The sequence below is a fragment of the Lygodium microphyllum genome, unplaced genomic scaffold, assembly GCF_053477565.2.
Source record: "Lygodium microphyllum isolate KBCC unplaced genomic scaffold, Lygodium_microphyllum_v1.1.10 scaffold_31, whole genome shotgun sequence".
Taxonomy (NCBI): domain Eukaryota; kingdom Viridiplantae; phylum Streptophyta; class Polypodiopsida; order Schizaeales; family Lygodiaceae; genus Lygodium; species Lygodium microphyllum.
The window spans coordinates 15471019-15486377 of record NW_028229514.1 but is presented as its reverse complement, the minus strand read 5'-3'; positions in this window follow the sequence as shown (position 1 = coordinate 15486377).

Genomic DNA, 15359 nt, shown 5'->3' with positions numbered 1-15359 from the left:
AAAGAATTCTTCTATATGTGGTAACTAGATGTCCTACTAGTGCATTCTCTTGAAGACCAAGAAACTGTGCAATATATTTTTGTTCTGCTGATGAAAGGGGCCTACGTTCTCTTCTCTTTTTTGTGATTAAAATGCCTTTTTCACGCATCATTATGTTTCAAGGATATTGGGAATCATCTCTTTCAAAAAGTTTCCACATCTCCTTTTCCTTCTCAATTGAAGAAACCTCTAGAATGCTATTCTCATGAAATGAATAACACGGTGTCTGATAATCAGTGAAAGCATAACCATCAGGTAAAATAAGACGAGCATGTACTTGGATAAGCATTCTTTCATGTGGCAAAAGCCCATCTACTTCCATTTCTAATAACTTTAATATTGAAGTGAAGAATGTCGTCTTATAATAATTTACATAAGATATTTCGTTAAAGCGATTATTAGTCTTTACCGCTATATATAATGCTACCATTCGCTCGAAGTCACAACACCAATACACATCATGCAATCCATGTCTCAATATGTCATCTAGTAGTTCTCCATTACCTGCAACGTGTTCTAAGGGAGAAGAAGTAGTACCAAAGGCTTCTTCCTTTCGAATTCTCCAAGCAAAAAACAAAGTACGTACAACACCTAAACATTCTTTTGACCAACCAATACATAGACTATAACTATAGAAGGCATGTGCAATATCTATGAGCAACAAACCTAGGTCAAAAATTAGCATTGTTATCTCGTCAAATATACCTAAAATATATGGTAAGCACCATTGGATGAACTTTTGGTTCTCTTTGGCCTTAAAGCTTTCATTGTACTTACTTGGATTATGAGGCCACCGTCCATGACGAATAGAGGGTGGAGAGAGCTTATAAGCATTTTCACAACAAAAATCTATCATCTTTTTCTTTTCATTCGACATGGCTCTCATGAGTACTCATATGTATTTTTGAAATATATTTAGAGATAACACATGCATCGCATCATATACCAAGTCTATTGACAAGTTAAAACCATACAAATCATATAGTTTCCATAGAATAGACTCTCCAGCTAATCCTGCAAGCTTTAGTTTTCCATCCTTTTCAGCTTGTGTGGATGCCCTCTTTGAACTTGATAAGGCATCAATCAATTCACCTATGGACCATTGGGTTGGAGGATATCTTGCTTGATATTGACTACCATCGTAAAGGTAACGTCCTTGGAATGAGGGATTACAAGTATCAAGAGTAGCTTGGGCTTTGTCTCTACGACAAAAGAATTGCCCACCATCTTTGAAGGATCCTATTTTGCATTGTGCAGGATGATCCTCTGTAACCATCATTAGCATTAATCTAACAACACAAAAGTTTGATTGTCCCATTGGATTTTCAAAAATCTTTTCTACAGGGTAGTTGTATGACACTTGTATACCATTTATGTAAAGGTCTTGTAGCTCACTAATAAGTGGTCTTAAAAAAGTTTAAAATACATCAGGAGTATTACGAATAAATTTAGAGCAACTAAAAGGTATGAATAAAACAGGAATAATGCCTAATATGGAATCCTTCCCACCATTAAGGACCTTTATTTCAACCACACCATAGTCCTTTTGAGTGGTATGAGAGGCTTGGAAGCCATCCCAATGTAAAAGAAGTGCCAAGTTCCGAGGATCACCTCTACACATTTTCTTTCTACATTTGTTGATATGTCCACATCTTTTAGAAACAAAATTATACTCTTGCATCTCTTGGTCAAAACCTTGTTCTAGAACTATTGAATAACAAGACCTTGGAAAAGTTGTATATACTTTCCCACATGTAGGGTTGTTGCATGCAACAACCATCTCATACTTAGCATCAGGATTCCAAAAATCTTGATACTCACGTCACTTTATTCCATTCCAAAACTCGTTTATGAATTCTAGTTGCATATGGATATGTTTCCCTAACCATATTTTTTTATGACGCCACATGCTTAGGAAATCATGACAAAGTGTCCTAGATCTCACTAAAAGCTCTAATTGTTTCTTTAGAGGTAAATAATCAATAGCTAACATTTCTCTCCTTGGTTTATTGCATTTTTTACACTTTTCATAACATTCAATACAATCACGCTTTAGTATTCTTTTTCGCATATTTTGTTTGCAAGAACACAAGACTACATCTTTGGTATAAGAATCTTCTTTACTAGGTGTAAGAAGTTCAATTTCATGATCATTGTTTTTACTTCCCATGCAAAACCTATAGCGCTCAGGTTGGACCATGCCAAGACCATGATACATAGAGTCAAGTTGCTCCCAAGATGTCGAGACTCTCACTCCATCAAGGTTTCCATCGCATGTATCAGGTAGTTGCACTAATAGCTTACTTAAACTTGGCTTGCACTCTTCAAGTCTTTGAGCCCTAGCCCTTGGATTGCCCATGTCTCCAAATAATAATTGTACCATCTTCTCTTGTGCACTAATTGATATTTGGTTCTCATCCCAACGAGCTTGAAGCTCAATTATTTTTTGTATAGTTTGTTGATATAATGATGGCCCAGTAATAGATATGTGATTGTCTATAGAAGGATCTATTTGAGGAGCCTCAACATGGTTAATTGAGTTGTTGTCATGACTAAAGGGGGGACTTATAGAAGTATTGATAGTTTGATCATTGCCTTGTTCATGTTGCCTTTCATTAGAAGGAGTAAGACCAATTTGCATACTTAGTGCATCATATTTGGCCTTCAACCCCTGGTGCCTAATAAAAGTTTGTGGACCAACACTCCTCCCACCATTACAATATGCAACGCAATCACACCACCTATGTCATCTATTTAATTCATCTATGTTAGTTTCACCATGCATTAGAGATGATTCTTCGCGCCTTTGGTTCTCAAGATGATATCCTTGCACATTTGAGTCCCTTGGTTCACTAGGATGTGATCTTTGTAGAGAAGAATGCATAATCCCAAGGATGTCATTTTTAGCGCGTCTAAAATAAGTACTACGATTCACTAATTGCCAACCTTCAATACTATGTGCACACTTATAGTTACATGTGCATTTTCTTAATGTGCTTGTAGAAGAAGACATCCCTTACTTGAGTATCTTCAATCTTCAATCAAAGGTTGATAAAATTATGAGATCCACAATTAAAACTCCAAGACTGCAAAAAAATGGCCCAAAACATAGTTTATGTTAATAACATATTTTAGTTGCGCCGTTAATATCATAGTCTATACTAGTTTAGCAATAGAGCTACATTTAAAACCATACTTTGTAGTTGATATCATAGTCTATACTAGTTTGTTATTCTCAAACACTTCCTTAAAAACAATTAAAAACAATTAAAAAGAAGCAATCTTTCTCAAACACTTCCCAAGCACTTGCTAAAAAACAATTAAAAACAATTAAAAAGAAGCAATCTTTCCTAAACACTTCCTTAAAGTGATGGGGTCAAATTTTGTAAACATTGGCATTAGTTGATGAGTATATAAGTGGGTATGAGGCCAAGATAAGGGATTGGAAAGTCGAGGAAAAATGAGGGAAAACAAAAGGATAGGAAGAGTGAGGAAGACTAATGGCTTGGAGCTAGGTGTAAGCTTGCTCTTTCTTGTGATGAAGAGTCAAAGTGGGGCTCTAGAGCAACATACTTTGTGGTTATCATAGAGCAATCACTAGAGCTACTTGAGGGAAATAAAGGAGGATAGGTATGTCCTAAACATTGTTGGAGACCTCGAGACAGTTGCAATAAAGGAGGAGAGGTATGCCTTAAGCATGAATCATGATGTAACAGACACGTGGCTAGCTCTCATGCATGATGTCTTCACATGCACACTGTAGTCAGTGTATTACTACTACCAGAAGATTGGGACTGACCAGGCATTATAATTAACCCACAACGCATATCAAGAATTATAGCGCGTAGCTGCACAACAGAGCAGCCACTGCATAGAGCATCCATGGCTTCGAAGAATGGCAGGCCAGGCATGGTGCTGCTACTGCTATACTGCTGATTTTGGTGATTCGATCAAGACCTCACTATGATCGATCAGCTGACCAGAAGGCTTTCAACCAAAGCAAGAAGGGTGAGCTCAGTAAGGATAAGGTGGTTCTCAAAACACTTGTTCCGTTCTCTCTCAAACAAAGGTATGCTGCGAACTCTAGCTGTGGTATTTACATGTTCTTTTTGGGCAAGCCACTTTATCTAGTCCATAGAATCTGCCCCACTAGATGACAGGAAAAAACCAGATTTGCAGGCCATGCAACAAAAGGACCCAACATGCGAGAAGGAGGAGGGGAATGGCAGACATTAGGATCATGGCCTAGTCCAAGAGGAGGAGCATCCATGGCTTCAAAGAATGGCAGGCCGGGTATGGTGCTGCTACTGTTATACTGCTGATTTTGGTGATCCGATCAAAATTAGCTCACTGCGATCAGTTGACCAGAAGGCTTTCAACCAAATCAAGAAGGGTACAGAGCTCAGTAAGGATAAGGTGGTTCTCAAAACACTTGTTTTGTTCTCTCTCAAACAAAGATACGCTGCGTACTCTAGCTGTGGTATTTACATGTTCTTTTTGGGCAAGCCACTTTATCTAGTCCATAGAGTCTACCCCATTGGATGACAGGAAAAAACCAGATGTGCAAGCCATGCAACAAAAGAACCTGACAGGCGAGAAGGAGGAGGGGAATGGCAAACATTAGGATCATGGCCTAGTCCAAGAGGAGTAGAAGAAGGCCCGAGCGGCGCATGCAGGGGGTACAACTAATCAAAAGATTGAAGAAGCATACAAAGAGAATGTGCATCTATCAAACAAAGCCAAAGGCAAGGACAGGAACAAGGTATCACTCCAAAACTCGCCCACAAGCCACTGATTGATAGAAACTGGTATGTCATTCTCGATGAGAACCATGGGGAGAGTGATGATATTCAGATTTATCAGTGAAGCTTCAATGTCCAGGGTCACAATGGTAACATGGGATGTTAGAGTGTTGGGCTATGAACCCAAGAAGGATGTATGCATGAGACTCCTCACATTGAGGAAGCTGGACCTACTTGCTATTCAAGAGGTCAAGGTGTCCACTGAGCTTTAGCTCATGTGATTGACAAGCCATGGGACCTACGCTGACATCAATCATCTATGAGATCTAATTCCAATCACTTAGGTTAAAGCCTAATAATCGATCTTTAGGCTATTATCTGATACTAATCAAGTCTCATCGATGAACCCAAATTCCAAGATAGTACAAATCAGGGGCTTATGTGCTGAAATGGGGTTTCTTGTGAAAAGTGGAAGCTCTCTGGAGGTTATTGGGAAGCTTAAGGTTATGGCCTTGGACAAAATAGGATCTTTGACAAAGGGACAATTCCAAGTGGTAGAGGTGATGTTCATCAACAATAACATAGACTTACACAGGCTCTTGTAGTGGACTTTGACAAAGGGACAATTCCAAGTGGTAGAGGTGCTGCCCATCAACAATAACACAGACTTACACAGGCGCATGTACTAGTAAAATAATTAGTTGTGGCTAACAAGTCAGTACCTTGCACCTGTTGAAAGTAGATTAGAAGGGAAATTTGTAAAACTTGTCTCTCTCATTTTCACTCATTATTTCAAAACACCCAAATACTTGTTACAGGATGTCATGTGTCCAGAGCAAATCAAGCCACCCAATGGCCTCGGCCCTGGTTTCATATGCAAAGCTGCAATATGGAATCGAGCCTTCAGGTCAAGTTGAGGACTTCACAATTATAGATGGGGAAGGCATTAGTGGTGTGCTTGATGGCCACCAAATACACATCGGTAATGAGAGACTAGCAAACCGGTTTCAATGGACTGATCACGGTATGTATGGATATAGAACAGGGCCATTTGGTAGAGGCCAGAGTACATCTATAAGTGTGTTTCTTCATTTGTTTGTTATTATATGTAATGTAACATTTTGGTTTGTACTATTTGCAGACATAGAAGAGACCACAGAAACCTGGAAGAGTCAAGGATGGACAATTTGTTGGATAGGTGTGAACGAAAAACTGGAAGGGATTTTATGTGCTAGTGATCAGCTTTGCACTGAAGCACTTGAAGTTGTGCATAACATAAAGGTGAGAAATTTATTTCTAATCATTTACCCACTCTAAATGTTTGATTGTGCCATTACCTAATGAGAACTAAAATTTTTCTTCCGATCTATTCTAATCAAAGAGAAATAACTGGGAGATATGTGTAGAGGTTGGGCCTCCACATTGTCATGCTTATCGGATATAATCTAACTATAGCAAATGGTGTAAATATGAAGGTGATGCTCATTTGACATTTTTAGCTCACCTACAATATAGTTTACTAGGCATCTCTTGACATCTATTATATATATGCTCAGATAAATACTAATTAGCAAAATCACTGTGATCATCTGATTAATTTGGTTAAAATGCAGTTCGACACCAATTCTGTCAAAGTGCACGCTCAACTACTTCTTGAAGAAAAGGTGAGTGTGCTTAGGCAACTCAAGAAAAAGGGATTGACTGGCATGGTGGGAGATGGCATAAATGATGCACCTGCTTTAACAGGAGCTGATGTTGGCATTGCCATGGGTGCTGTTGGTTCAATTGTGGCCATGGAGACTGCAGATGTTGCTCTCATGACCAATAATCTTAAGAACCTTGCACATGCTATGGAGTTAGCACGCAAAGCACAAAAAAAGATCCAGCAAAACATATTCCTGTCAATCACAGTCAAGCTACTAGTTATTGTGCTTGCGGCAGCTGGATATGCATCCCTATGGGGTGCTGTTGTTGCTAATGTGGGCACTTGCCTGCTTGTGATCTTCAATAGCATGTTATTGCTAGGAAAACAGACTAGAGCTAATGGCTCTTGCAGTATAGGTCAACATAATCATGATCACCATCATAGTGGATATAAACATTGTCATGATCATCTGCACCAGAGGCATGATCACAGCCACTAGCACAAGCTGTTGCAATCATGTGTTGTTGGTCATTCAAAGAGAAACATCTTTGGACATCCAATGTTCTGCTCTGCAGCTCAACCAACTTGGATGAATTTGACCTTGAATGCTGCACATCGAAGGGACCTACAGATCAAGAAGAGGACCTCAAGAGCTTGCATCATGATCACCATCATCACATTGCTGGACAGAAGCACTACGCTGGATCCAACTCAGGCTACACCAACATCAAAATTTGTAAGGATTCCAATCCATGCATTAAGAAAGTAAGGAGAAGAGCAAGCCATCAAGATACTTGTACAAAAGACTACGCAGAAGATCATTTAGATAGTTTGTGTGAAGGACTAGCTACAACAACAAGTACTGGGCATCGAGATTCCTGCCTTAAACCAGCTACTACAGTTTTGTTTCACCTCTTGCCTTTGTCATCCATAGCCAGTAGTTGTGGCAGTGATGGTGGCAATCGTGCTTGCACATACCAAGAAATCAACTTGTCCAATAACTACTGTGGTGTTGAAACCAAAATAGTTGGCTTCGTGGAAGACTATTTATGCTCTACCTACTGTTGCTCTGAGAAACTAATCAGTTTATTTTCGGATACAGGCCATTTGTAGATGATTATACCTTTTGGTAATTCAAGATCTTCTGCAGCGTAGATGGAGGTACACAGCCATGTGGCACTAGAAGCCCAGCTGGACGACCCACCTGAAGTTGCCCAGAGAGACCACTAGTACTTATAAAAGCTAAGTATTCTATTCCTCTATAATCGATTTCATCCATTGTGATTCTGTTCTGTAGCATAACAATCGAATATCAAAGTTCCATCAACTGTGGTTGATCTCAGAAAGGAGATTAATGATCTTTCTTGATCATCCGATTCCATTAAATCCATCATCAATTCTATACCTTTCTTTTGATCATCTTGCAGCAAAAGCTTTATAATCTTCACCATCAAGACTATGTGCACTATGTTTTGATTATATTGAATGTTGAAAGGTGAGTCCTTGTAAGTGAAAGCTCTATATTAATGTGATGTTTCAAGCTTTTACTGCAAACTGGACTTACATTCGCTTTCATGGATATAATTATCAGAGATACTACCAGCCTGAAGAGTTGCAAACATATGCCTCATGGATAAAAGAGAAAATGAAAGCTGGATTGGATGTTTATGCATATTTCAACAATGATTATCATGGTTATGCACCATTCAATGCCCTGGATCTTAGAGAAACGGTGCCGGATGCAACGTAATGTCTAACAATATATTAGTGTGGTCACCTGCAGCAAGTCACCATAATTAGAGAAAGGGTCTCCTATTAAGGCTCTTTGGGTTATGGCTGGCTCACTAGCAGACAGCAACCAAACATTGAAAAAGAAGGAATCTGCAAGGTGATAATCTTCGTTTTTTGCTATTCTTTTATAGGTTTTTTTGGGGGCAAAAACAAATATTCATATTTTTTAGAAGGTATGTAATTGCATCAGTTTTCCGACTTCTACATTGTAAAGTAGTTAAACAGTTGCAGCCAAGAGTCATGGTGGTCCTTGGCACCTACATCCTGGATAAGACAAATAGAGGATGGATCGATTTGCAGCAGTAATATAGGCTTGCCACCTATTCTTGTTTCCTATCTTGTCTTCTATTCACATTCATTGTCTTGCCAAGAGACAAAGGTTTTGACAAAACTGACATTCAAAATGACAAGCATGGCGAGGTACCAAGATAGTCTTACTCTAGCCACCTACAACATCGAGGCAAAGGGACATTAAGCAAGGGCTATTTTGGAAGTGGACTCTTGAGAAGAATTTTTTTGCAATTGTTGTGTGCAAGAGCACAAACTGTACTCCTTTAGTGGCAATTGTTTCTTACATGGGGAATGCTTGATGCCAGGAGGCATATTCCATGGTGGATTCCGTAAAATTTTATTACCGGGGCTCATACACAAGGTGGATTCTTTGTGCGAAATGTCGATGGGGACGCCTATCCTTTTGGGCGTCTTGTTAATTTAATGTGTAAGTGGGTGATTCCATAGCGGTTGATTTCGCAAAATACATATTTAAATTAATAAACGTTTATGAGTTTAGAGTGCGTACTCGTAATAAATTAAGGTTAGGATTGAGTTCTAACCAATTTATTTATTTTGTAGCTAAAGACTGCTAGGTATTCACTTTTGTCGATTGAATTGTATTATTTTCCTAACAAGTGTGAATGCTTCAGTTGATATCTAGAGCAAGCAGCGGTGGCATTGGAAAGCATTGGAGGATAGCGTGTATTCAAATTATTATTAATTTTTTATGGGCGCGCATCTTACGCATGGCACCAATATTTTGACGTGCTTATTTATTAAAGCGCTTGATATTTATTTATTACTTTTGTATGCACATGGACGCACGATTTAAATATTTGTATTGGACATTGTATTTGGGTACCATCTGACTCCTTGGGGACCCAATAGTTTTAATTCTTTAGTGGCACAAAAGCAAACACAAAAGCTAAAGCGTTTGTAAATTGGGCTATTTTTTTAGCTTGAAGATCAATAATATATAAAATACATGCTTTGTGGAGCGCTCACACAAGGCATGGGGGAAATTATACCCAATTAGTCTCTTGCTTCATGTCATGCAAGCTTTCTTCCTTGTTTTTTGTGCAAAAGTAGAGTTCTTTTGTTCTTGTTGACCTTTCGATGCTCACTACGTGTGATATGGCGTCCGATCTGTGCACCAGTGGTATCAGAGCGAAGCTAAGATCGAGAGCTTCCAATCGCTTACCATATCGTGCGAAGGCGGAGCTCTTGGAACGATCGAGCTCTATAGTCAGTCTCGTGGCAAACGGTCGACACCATCGTGTTCCTAGCAGTCAAGAACCCCCTGTTGTACACTCAAATAGTGAGGGACCGGTCTCTGCAGGCGGAGGACCACGCGGAAAAATCCTACATCAAGTCGTTGGTTTCTTCTTAACAGATAAGCCAATTTCCTCCATAGCTCTTAAAGCTTCAAAGTTAAGCTTGGAAGGCTTAAAGAGAAGCTTTATAAAAGCTTCAAAATTCGTTTTTAATCCGTCGGTGGCAGCAATATATACAGCGCGTCGCCGAAACGAACGAATACATATTCTTGTCCTCAAAATCACGATTAGTAAAAAAAACTAAAAGCTCTAAGTTACAAAGGTTCTAAAGATCCTAAGCTCCAATCTCCATTAACTACCATAGAGACAGTTTCTATTCCGCAATACACGAATCTGCTTACTACTCTCTGGAAGCCCCTGTTCACACCTGTGAATTGACAGAATCAGATTTCAGCGAACAATCGGCAACACGCAGTTTATACGCAAAATTATTTTCTTGGAAGATGACTGTGACATCGAATTTCGCAATCGTAAAGGAGAAATACTACAAAATCCAAACTAATATATATATATATATATATATATATATATATATAAGCCTTGTAAACCCGCCTTTGAGCTACGCTCATCCCGCTCACAAGGTTTTGAGTGTGTGAGGTCTTTTGGAATTTTGCAGGATGACTGATCAAACCATGGAAGATTTTATGGCTAAAGATGATCTACGTGAACTAACAATGGAGCAAAAATTGGATTTGATTATGATGCAACTTCAAGAGGAACGAAGAGCATGATAAACTTTGTAAGCTCAATCGGCCAATCTGCAACGATCTACCGCCGACCAAGATGGATCACAACCTGAAGATCTTATACGGCGTACGATCAATGCAACACTTGAAGCCCAATCTATTCGGAAAGAAACAAAGATAAGTAAAAGAAACTTCAAATTTCGTAATTTAAATGGATCACGTGATGGAAAGACTATACTTGCTTTTATCAGTCAATTTGATAATTTTTTTCATGAAGAATCATATGCTGAGAAAGACAAAATTAAATGTGTCAATAACTATCTAGTTGACCGAGCCTCCTTATGGTGGACTGTTGTCCGCAAAAGCGTTGATTATCCCACTACCTGGGAGACTTTCCAAAAGAAATTTTTGCAGAATTTCCTTCCACCTCAATTCCACAAAAAAGCAATCAAACAATGGGATCTTCTACAACAAAGGAATCGCGAACCTATTTCACAATATACTGAGCGTTTCTAGAATGCTCTATTGCAACACGAATGCTCGAAGATGTACCTGAAGCAACTCATAAACGCAAGTTTATGTCTGGCTTACTTGGACATTTTTATGCGGAGGTCAATATGTTCAAGCCAACAACCCTTGAAGATGCAATTTCCTTGGTCCATGATACTGAAGAAAAAATTCGCGGACGAGATAAGCGACCAAAACAATTTCCAACTAATGGTAACTTTAGTTCCAAATAATTCAATTCAATTTTTCAAAAATTCAATCAAAGTCGTTTTCTTCCATCTTCATTCCATAAATCTTGGACACGACCACCTGCCTTGCCCCATCAAACACAAATCCAAACCCTAAGCCATCTCTTCAGTCAAATCCCAGCATTCCTAAACTTCCAGCCATTACCAATGATGTATCCAAAGAAAAACCCATAGTTTGTTACAAATGTCATCAACCTGGACATTTAGCAGCCAATTGTTAATCCAAAAAGCCATCTGTCCATATCAATTATTTGGAAGTAATAGACGATGAAAAACGTGAAGAGATGTCGGATTTTACGGAAGATGATGACGACATTGGTACTACTTCTGATACTTTTCCAGGTATGCCAACTCCCCATTCCTTATTAACAATGAAATGTTTTGTGCATGGTAAAGAAAATATTATTTTGCATGATGATGGGAGCACACACGACTTTATTTCTGCAAAATTGGTCAAAGAATTGAATTTACATACTGTTTCTACACATTATCGCATCAAGGTTGCATTCCTAGGTATGAGATATAATGGAACACAAGAGGTGCATAATTTAGAAATTAAAATTGGTGATTATACTGAACAAAGAAATTTCTTAGTTGTACCTTTGTAGTCTAGTGACATTATCTTAGGAATGCCTTGGCGACTTCAATACAATCCTGATATAGATTATTCTATGCATTCAATAAAAATCTATTTTCAAGGAAAACAAATCACATTGCATGGTATGTACACTTCCAATAATTTTCCATTGCTTACTCATACTTATGCTAAACATGCATTACGTAAAAGTAGCAAATCCTATTTAATATGGGTGAATGAAATTAAAGCTAAAGAAAACTAGATGTATCCTAGGCATGCACAATTTCTTTCCCGATTCCAAGATTGTTTTGTTGTCTTTGCTGATTTACCACCTGGATTATCACCTATACGTCCTGAAGATCATAAGATAGATTTAATTCCTAGATCAGAACCACCATGTAAAACACCATATAGACATAACCAAATTGAACAGAAAGAAATTCAAAACCAAATAAACAAATTGCTTAACAGATGATTAATTAAACCTAGTAGTTCTCCATTTGGTGCATCTGTCTTAGTGAAGAAGAAAAATAATACCTATAATATGTGCATTGATTATCGTGCCCTAAATAAAATTACTATTAATAATAGATAGCCGATTCCTAGGGTAGATGATCTTATGGACAAGCTACAAGGATTTGGCATATTCAGCAAGATAGATCTTAAATCTGGATATCATCAAGTAAGATTGGACAAATCTGATATATTCAAAACTGCATTTAGAACACAGTTTGGATATATGAATTCCCGGTTATGCCTTTTGGTTTAACTAATGCACCAACCACATTCAGTCGTATGATGAATCACATATTTTTGAAACATCAGCATTGTGTCATTGTTTTCTTTGATGACATATTAGTTTTTAGTAAAAATGAGAATGAGCATTATGAACATTTGTCTTAAGTTTTTAAATTATTAAAAGACAATCAATTATATGCTAATCCAAAAAATCACAAGGTATTAAAGTCGACCCTAAAAAAATAGAAGCAATTTTAAATTGGCCGATACCCAAAAATGTGTGTGAATTACGTTCTTTCCTAGGTCTTGCTAGCTTTTACAGTAAATTTGTGAGAAATTTCTCATTACTAGCATTACCTTTGACAAAACTCTTAAAGAAGGGTATCGTGTATAATTGGTCTGACAATCAACAAAAGTCCTTTGATTTGCTGAAACATGCTTTAACTCATGCTCCTGTATTACAATTACCTGACTTCAATAGATCATTTTTCTTTGTAGTTACTGATGCTAGTGGATTTGGAATAGGAGCAGTCCTTATGCAAGATTCTCATCCCATAGCCTACTCTAGTTGCAAACTCAAACCAACTGAACTTAAGTATTCTACCTATGACAAGGAATTGCTAGTCATAGTACAAGCCTTACATCAATGGAAACATTATTTAATGGGATCTGAATTCATGATCAAAATTGACCAACAAAGCATTAGACATCTTCTTAGTCAACCACAAATATCTAACCGGAACATTAAATGGGTTGCTTTTATTCAAAGTTTTCATCCCCTTATACAATATCAACCTGGAAAAGAGAATGTTGTTACTGATGCTTTGAGTAGAAGACCAACAATTCACAATATTTCTGTGATATCATTTGATTCCCTTATTCCTATGAAAGATACTTATCACTAGGATCCTACTTTTCAAGCTGATTGGAATAAACTAGTTGCAATAATTGGATTCCTATTGATTCATTGTCTTACACTAATGGATTTATGTTTTATGAAAAAAGATTATGTGTGACTGTTCCATTTCGATCATTTGTTTTGCATGAAATTCATTGTCCCCCATATCAAGGTCATAGAGGAATTATATTTACTTTGCGTACATTGATTGAAGATTTTTATTGGCCACACATGGACAGTGATGTATCTAATTTTGTATCTGAATGCCTAATTTGTCAACGAGTTAAAAGACACATGGTAAACAATATGGTTTACTAATGCCATTATCCATTCCATAACGACCATGGGAACAGATTTCAATGGATTTTATCACTGGTCTACCTAACACTAAAGCTAATCATGATATGATTTGGACTATTATAGATAGGTTTAGCAAACAAGCATATTTTATTCCATGCAAGAAAACCTTAACTGCATTTCAAGCTGCTCAATTGTTTTTGAAAACTGTTTTCACTAACCATGGTTTACCAAAAGTCATTATTTCTGATCGTGATTCTAGATTCTGCAATAATTTTTGGATTACTTTGTCTGCTAACTTAGGAACAAAGATTGATTTTTCATCTGCATTTCATCCTGAAACAAATGGTCAAATAGACGCTACTAACAGTACCATTTTAGATCTTTTACGTATCTACACAATTTCAAAACAATACACATGGGATACATATCTATATTTACTTCAGTTTGCATATAATAACACACCACATACAGCTACAAAGAAAGTACCATTTGAAATTATTTATGGATATCGATTGCCTACACCTGTTACATCATTGTTAAACAAAATTCAAACTGCTGATGATATTGCTAACATGCATGCTACTATTTTTTATGAAGTTAAAGATATGATTGCCAAAGCCCAGCAATCATACACAAAACAAGCAAACAAGAAAAGAAAAGCTATGAGTTTTAAAGTTGATGATTATGTTTGGTTACGAATTGAAAAACGAAGATTACAAAGTGTAGATAAACACCCCGTGGTAAAATTAGCACCTAGATTTTATGGACCATTCAAGATTATACACAAAATTAATGACAATGCATTTAAACTAGAATTACCATAATATTGGAAAATCCACAACACCTTCCATATCAGTTTATTACGACCTTTTAGAGGACAACTACTTGTGTACACCCTGTCTATGAAAACCCTCCTTTGCTAGACGAAGAAACTGAAATTCTTGAGCCTGAAACTATTATAGATACTGACTTTATGACCACTAGAACTGGCCATAGATATTCTAGATATTTGGTTAAGTTCAAAAATCATCCTGTTGAAGAGGCCCAATGGATGCATGCTAGAGACCTAAGTGCTTTTCCCACACTGTTAGCTCCACATTGAGCTAATAGCAATTGAGGACAATTGCTATCCCACCCTGGGGTTATGATGCCAGGAGGCATATTCCACGGTGGATTTCGTAAGGTTTTGCAGTGGATTCCGTAAAATTTTATTACCGAGGCTCATACACAAGGTGGATTCTTTGTGCGAAAAGTCGATGGGGACGCCTATCCTTTTTGGGCATCTTGTTAATTTAATATGTAAGTGGGTGATTCCATAGCGGGTGACTCCGCAAAATACATATTTAAATTAATAAACGTTTATGAGTTTAGACTGCGCACTCGTAATAAATTAAGGTTAGGATTGAGTTCTAACCAATTTATTTATTTTGTAGCTGAAGACTACTAGGTATTCACTTTTGTCGGTTTAATTGTATTATTTTTCTAACAATTGTGAATGCTTCAGTTGATGTGTAGAGCAAGCAGTGGTGGCATTGGGAAGCATTGGAGGATAGCGTGTATTCAAATTATTATCAATTTTTT